Here is a 7,345-nt window from a genome sequence, read left to right as displayed (position 1 = left end):
TTATTTGCTGTCTTGTTATATTTCTTATTTTGCTATAAAATCTTAGCTCACTTGTTTGTGCAATCGTTTGATATCTTTAGTCATCTCTTTTACATTTCTACTAAATTATTGATTAGTAGGGAAATGAACTAAATCTAAAAGGTTGATTGGATTCTTACCATAAACCACTTCAAAAGAGCTGCAATGGTTTGGCTTGGTGAACAATTGTAGGCAAACTTTACTTAAGGTAAAACAATATCCCACTACTTGGTTTTTTTCCACATAACTTCTTAGAAAGTTGTCAAACGACAGTTGGTTACTTTTATTTGACCATCTGTTTGAGGATGATGAGAAGAACTATACTTGAGATTGATGCCAAGTTTCCTCTAGAGAGTATGCCAAAAATGATTAAAAGACTTGAAATCTCGATCAGACACTATGGATCTAGGAACTTTAAATAGCATTATAATTTCCTTAAAACACAAATAAAAAACATGAAAAACATATATAATTTTGGTATAAGGAACAAAATGGGCTATCTTGAAAAAATGTTCCATAACCACCATGATGGAGTCTTTGTTCCTCTGAGTTTTAGGCAGTCCAACACAAAGTCCAAACTAACATCTTCCTAAAGAGCATTAGGCATGAGCAGTGGAGTGTACAATTAAGTGTTTTAGCCATGACCCTTGGCAATGTAACAAAGTTCAAAGTGTTTCATCACATCTCTTTCTATTCTTGGTCAATAAAATTTATTTTGCAAAAGAGTAAGTGTCTTATCTCTTCCAAAATATCCATCCAGTGCACCATCATAAGCCTCATTGATTAAGATTTATCTCAAGGAACATGAGAGAATGCAAAGGCTATTAGCCTTGAAGAGATGTCCATCATGCAACAAAAATTGGTGGTGTGATCTTTGCTTGCATTCTTTTTAAATTCGACCAAAGTAAAGATCTATTTCATAAAGCCTTTTGATCACATCAAATCCAAGAACTTCAATAACCATAGTCTCTAATAAGAAGTGCTTTCGACTCAAAGCATCTGTCACCACATTTTAAATTCTCGATTTGTGTTTGATAATGAAGTTGAAGGCTTAAAAGAATTCCACCCAAACTGCATACCTTCGATTAAACTTGTGTTGGCTATTGATAAACTTCAAAGCCTTATGGTCTGAATATAAGACAAACGGCTTGAGAAAAAGATATTGATTGCAATGGAATAATGCTCTATATATGACATAGAACTCTTTGTCTTAGGTTGAATACTTTCTCTTAGTGTTATTGAGCTTTTCATTGAAAAATGCTATAAGCTTTCTTCTGTAACTTAAAATAGCACTTATTTCAGAATTGGATGCATCACATTTCACCTTGAACACTTGATCAAAATCTGATAAGGACAAGATGAGAGCTTCAGTGATTCTGGTCTTGATGAGCTTAAAATTGTGTTGGGCTTTTTTGATCCACTTAAAAACTTCATTCTTCAAACATTCAATGATGAGAGCCATAATAGAGCTAAAACTCCTAATGAAGTGCCTATAAAAAGATGTAAGGCCATGAAAGCTTCAGATATCATGTAGAGATACTGGTTTTGGCCAATTTAAAATTGACTCAACCTTGTTGGGATCCATCTTTTTTTTTTTTGATACCACAAACCTTAGAAACACAAGATTGAAAGTAAAAAAACCACTTTTTAAGGTTAGCATAAAGTTTTTGTTTCTTCAATATGCAAAACAGATAGTGTAAATAATTTAACTATTGGTCCTCATCCTTGTTATACACCAAAATATCATCAAAATAAACTACTATAAATTTGTCAATACAAAGTTTAAGGCTATGATGCATAAATCTCATAAAAGTACTAAGAGCATTGGATAAATCAAAAGGCATTACCATCAATTCATAGAGCTTATCCCTTATCTTAAAAGTTGTTTTCCACTCATCTCTAAAACTTATTTTGATTTGATGATAACCACTATCTAGGTCTATTTTGGAAAAAATGGTTGCTCCATGTGGTTGGTCCAATAAGTAATCTAAATGTGGAATAAAAAAATGATAGTCAACTGTGATTTTATTAATTGCCTACTATCCACACACATACGCCACGATCCATCATTCTTAGGCAATAAAAGGGCTGGGACTGCACAAGGGCTCATGCTTTCACACACCATTCTTTTTCTCATCAATTCATCAACTTGACATTGTAACTTTGCATGCTTTTTAGGACTTACCTTATAGGTTGCCTTATTAGGTAGAACAGCTATTGAGATAAGATTTATGTAGTGTTAGATGTCTTTCATTGGTGGTAAATCAGCCATTAACTCCTCCTAAACATCTTAAAATTCTATCAATAATGGTTGTATCATTGTAAGAGACTTTTCACTATCTTTATTCTTCTCAATCAACACTAGTGTATACAAAGTACCATCTATTTTAATTTTTTTTTTTGTAATTGACCTTGGTAAACAAACTGTTTCATTCCCTTTTGGTTGGTTTTGACATCCCCATGGGCTTGGTAAGGCCTAAGATGATTTTACATCCATCCTTCATAAATGTGTAAGCGTTATGATAACCATCATAACTAACCTTGTTGTCATAATGCCAAAGTCTTTCATGTGATAAATAACAAGCATCCATTGGAGCTACATAATACTACATTTCATCTTTGTATTATTTTTTTATAAAAAAAAATCAAACACCTCTTGTTAATCTTGATTTCATTTTCTTTCTGCAGCCAAGATAGCTTATATGATTGAGGATAATTCATAGCTTTTAGGCCTAATTTCTGCCCCATAAAGGTAGAAATAACATTTTTAAAACTTTTACTATTAATTATAACATCGCATACCTTTTAATGGGTAGTACATCGAGTATGAAACATGTTTTTATGCAACCGATATTCTTTTTTAGCAGATGCAGTACTTAAGCTACATTGTATGACTAAAGATGCTCCACAATCCTCATAGGTTACCTCTTTCTCCTCTTTAAGGTTTTAATCCTCTTTAGCCAACTTTTTTTCATTTTTTTTCAAGTCTTCCTTTACTAGAGTCATAATCTTCCTATTTGGACATTTTGAAACAATATGTTTAAGCCCTTGACATTTAAAACACCTTCTAGTTTGTGACTAGATTGAGGCTTGCTTGTTGAGGTTTCATCTTTCTTTTAGGGTTAATTTGGATCAGGCTTAGAAGGAACAACAGTTTTGGATGAACCATCTTTATTAATATAGCTTTTTTTGGACCCAAATCTTGAGCTGCTATTACGGGCCTCCTTTTATTATTTCTTCACCTTAAGGACAAACCCACATAAATCGTTGAAAGTATAATAGGGTTATAGCTGCACCATATTAGCTATCTCAATCTTCAATCTTTCAAGATACTGAGTACTAGTATACTCTTCTTGTTCTACTAATTTACACTTTAACATGAGATAGTCAAACTCAGTCATATACTCTTCTAATGCGAGATCTCTTTGCTTTAAGTTATGCAGCCTAAAAAAGATATCTTGTCAAAAGTTATCTAAGAGATACTTTCTCTTTAACTCTTTTTTCATCTTTTTTCAAGTTATAATTTTTCTCTTACTTTATCTTTCTCTTTACTTTTTCAAATTTTCTCACCAAAATAATGCATGCTTTCTGAGTTTAATGGCCATTAACTTTACTTTACAATGTTCAAGGACCTTATAGTATTTAAATATGCATTCCACCATGTATAGTCAATCTAAGAATTCTTTAGGTTGCATATTTCCCTCGAATTCAAGAATTTTTATCTTTGGATTGAATATCCTAGGTTGAAGTTGATTTCTATGTAGATAATCTCTAACTTATCGTGAGTGAAATAGGATACTATCATCATAATCACTGTTGTTTCTGTTTTGTTACCTCTTTATCTCATATTTCTCTTCTTGTATATGTAATCGATGTTATAGTTAAAAGATCTGTTGTCGTATCTCCTTTATAGGGGCATCCCTTAGGTCAACTGGTAGTTGTTGCTATGTTAATGTTGGCTTTAACCTTTCTATTGGTGCTTAATAACAATGATCTCCCATAGCTCTGATATCAATTTGATGTCAAGAATTGATGTTTAATATGTAAAGATTAACTACAAACAGAAAAAACTCATAAAAAAAATAACAAGATTTTGAATAATGATAGAATATGATTATTAGATTAAAGAAGATAAAAATTCACCACCAAACTAGAAACTAAGGGATACAAAAACACCACCTTAAGAATTCTAATCAATGATACAGAACAATAAAAGTTCACTACTATAAGAAATCCACCTAAGAGATACGAAACTTGAAAAATAATCTAAAAAATTATCTAAGGACAAAGAAAACTCTAATCTACTTTTTATCAAAGAATAATAGAAAATATATAGATTAGGAATATCCTTTTAAATATGAAAACTTTCAGATTGCATTGCTAAAATTATGGCTAAAATCATAAGATTTGCATGAAAACATAATCTGCCCATTTACTTCTGAACCTGACTATAATCCCATTCATATTCATGATCTTCTTTTTCAACTAGTGTGAATGCACTTTTTTTTATTCCAGCCCACCTTATTTATGTGTGAATTTAGACCAAAGATAGGTCAATCTTATTTTTGGATAAATCTGCCTTAATCTCAGTCCAAGTTGTATTATGTGTAGACACTCCGATGTCAAAATCACATCAATTCGTCAACCAACATGAAACAAAAAATATCATGTATATCAATAACTTTGACCATCTATCTTGAAAGTGTTGGGAAGAGTCAACACTTAACTTTTTTCAATTTTGATCACCTTCTCTTCTCTGAATGAATCCAACTATTTTGATTCAATTTTATTACAAAATGGCTCTGTGATTCTTTTATTGCCACCATTTGATATGCTACTCAGTATAGAGCATGAGTTATCGACCCCATCAAAAGAGTTTCTTGGTTTTTCAGAAACAGGAGATCTCATAGACTCACTTCTTAGTTGCTTACTTAGTGAAGCCTTGATAGAGTGAGGGATGCATTTTGTATGTCTTGAATTCAATTCTTTTTTGCCTTTAGCTGAATCCAACTCCTTACAAGTCCTACAATTCCACTTAGTTTCTAGCATAAGCAACAAAAAAAAAAATAGTATGGGAATAATCCAATAAGACAAGATTCAAAAATAAACTTACCTATCAGCATTGTATGAAGAAAAGCATTTCAGAGTGGTGTGTCCATCTTATTTGAGCATTTTTGTCTCAATCAAGCTACCACTGAAATATTCTTTATCTTTCAATCTCAGGCCCATCAGCCTTGGATTATTGGATAAGCAAACAAGCTCTCCTAACATGATTGAAGTAGAGAACAATGGTGAAAAAAATTTTAAATGTGAAAACCTAGGACTGTATGTTGGAACAAGGCTAAAACTATGGTCTTTCACAGATATCGACCCATATCAGATCAATAGCATCAACAAGCTTGTTGCTTTGACCCTTGCATTGGTTGGCATTTGAATTTCTTCCTCTTCAAGAATCCTAAAACTATTGATTTTACTTAGATCAACTTGGATTAGAGATTCCAAAGTTTTGATTTTTTCACCTGAAGATGATGTGCTAGAAGTGGACAGAGGAGGAGAAATCAAATTTCTGCATATCGTAGAATTATCTTTAAGAAAAGTTTTACGGACCTGATTTTGGAAACTCGTATTACATTCAGGTTCTAATGACCCATCATCAGTTGAAACACCACTTATACAAGTTTCCCGTGTCTTAGGTTTGTTTGTGTTTTCCTTAGTTTATGTCGAAGCATCTGCCAACCCATCGCTCTTACAAACCTTGTAGTCAGTCAAGCTAAGCGAACAACCTTAGGAGGACGAATTCTTTCCATATCTAGACTATGGTGATGCAATAGAAGAGCCAAGAGTAGGATGATTAATTGGAAAAGATGGTTTATCATCTTGATAATGCTTTGTTCTCTTCCTATTCATACAAGAAGATGATGAAGAATCATCTTGGCTTCTAGAAGAAGATGCTGGTTTAGGTAATTGCTTCAGATTTTGTAATCTAATGTTATTCCTTATAGGACTAAAATGATTTGACACAAAAGTTCATTAGCACTAAAGCTTTAACCATATATTTCCTTTTTCTCACCTATGAAATCAACTAAAAATATAAAATGATATTAACCAGAGCTAGATTCTTCAAATAATTCAGAGCTTTTGAGAACATATTCATTTTCATGGGCAGGAAGAACTAAATCTTCTTCGGAAAAGTCATGCCAAACAAATCCATTCCGATAGCTTCTGCAATAATTAATACTCCAAAAACTAAGAACCAAAAAAATAACAAGAAAAAAATTAAAAAAAAAGAAAAGCCTCTCTGTTGGTTCATTTACTAAAAAAAGAAAAAATTATTTTTCTCTTGTTAGGAGTTTTATCGAGTCAAGCTGAGCTAACACAATGAAAAGTTCAAACTCAAGCTTGATTCAAAATTTACTGTTTAAAAGACTTTGATCAAGTTTTAATTTTTAAGCTTTAGCTGGATTGGAGATAAAAATAAAGCTAAATGAACTCGCTTGATTAAGCACGTTCAATAAAAATAAACTCGATTTTTATGCTCCATTTCAAACTTGATTATATATTCAAACTTGAATTCAAGCTTGAATTAATATATACTCGATCGTTCAGACTAAAACTTAATTAGATAATGATCGAATCGAAACTTGAGTAGTTTACGAGATATATCATTTACAATCATACCTCTTGCAAGACCAAGAAAACAAGGATGCCATTCCTCTGCCTCTAAGATTATTAGGCTTCTCAAACACATCTAAACAACACAAAATATTCAAAAACAATCAATTAAGAATTTTCTTTTTAAGAAAGAAGATTAATGAACAAAATTTGAAAGTTTAATTAATAATTACCTCCCAAATAGAGGCCATTGGGAGAAGAGAGAGAAACTTCGATGAAATGATAGTAAACAACAAGAACTTTTCGGTTGTGTTGATAGTACTTGGGCGATTTCTCAATCCAAACTTTGGTTCTCTCTGGACTGACTTGTCTATATTTCTTCATTCTCGTCTCCATTTCCGATCTAAACATCGCTTCAAAACCCTAACCAAACAGGTTTAAATCTCTATAAACTAAACATACAGTTGTTACTAAAAGCGGAACAGAAAAGAGAATGTGGGTTACGGAGAAAGAAAGGTGAGTCGATTTTGTTAAAACGAGGAACAAAGGGAAACGGAGGGAAAGCGACGGAAGAGAGGTGAAATTTAATGCCAAAAATTGTTGGGTTGATAGTGATTGGTTAGGGAAGAGAGGGGAAAAGGAAAAGGAAGGAAGGGGAACTCCAGGGGGTGGGCAGGGAACTGAGTTTCATGTTTTATGTTGTGGCTGCTTTCGA

General features: G+C 32.5%; 1 pseudogene across 1 annotated transcript; it reads right to left on the bottom strand.

Annotated features, from left to right (window-relative positions):
- Positions 1-4,641: 4,641 nt before the first annotated feature.
- Positions 4,642-7,185, bottom strand: LOC111302812 (protein SOSEKI 3-like; annotated as a pseudogene). Its single transcript, XR_016326447.1, has 4 exons — positions 6,864-7,185; positions 6,697-6,766; positions 6,125-6,240; positions 4,642-6,032 (listed from the first exon to the last, which is right to left on the bottom strand). The product of XR_016326447.1 is annotated as a protein SOSEKI 3-like (transcript).
- Positions 7,186-7,345: the final 160 nt, after the last annotated feature.

This window comes from Durio zibethinus, chromosome 13, assembly GCF_047325235.1.
Source record: "Durio zibethinus cultivar Kanyao isolate XHJ-2024 chromosome 13, ASM4732523v1, whole genome shotgun sequence".
NCBI lineage: Eukaryota > Viridiplantae > Streptophyta > Magnoliopsida > Malvales > Malvaceae > Durio > Durio zibethinus.
The sequence above is the reverse complement of the archived record's forward strand: the minus strand, read 5'-3'. Positions and strand labels throughout refer to the sequence as shown.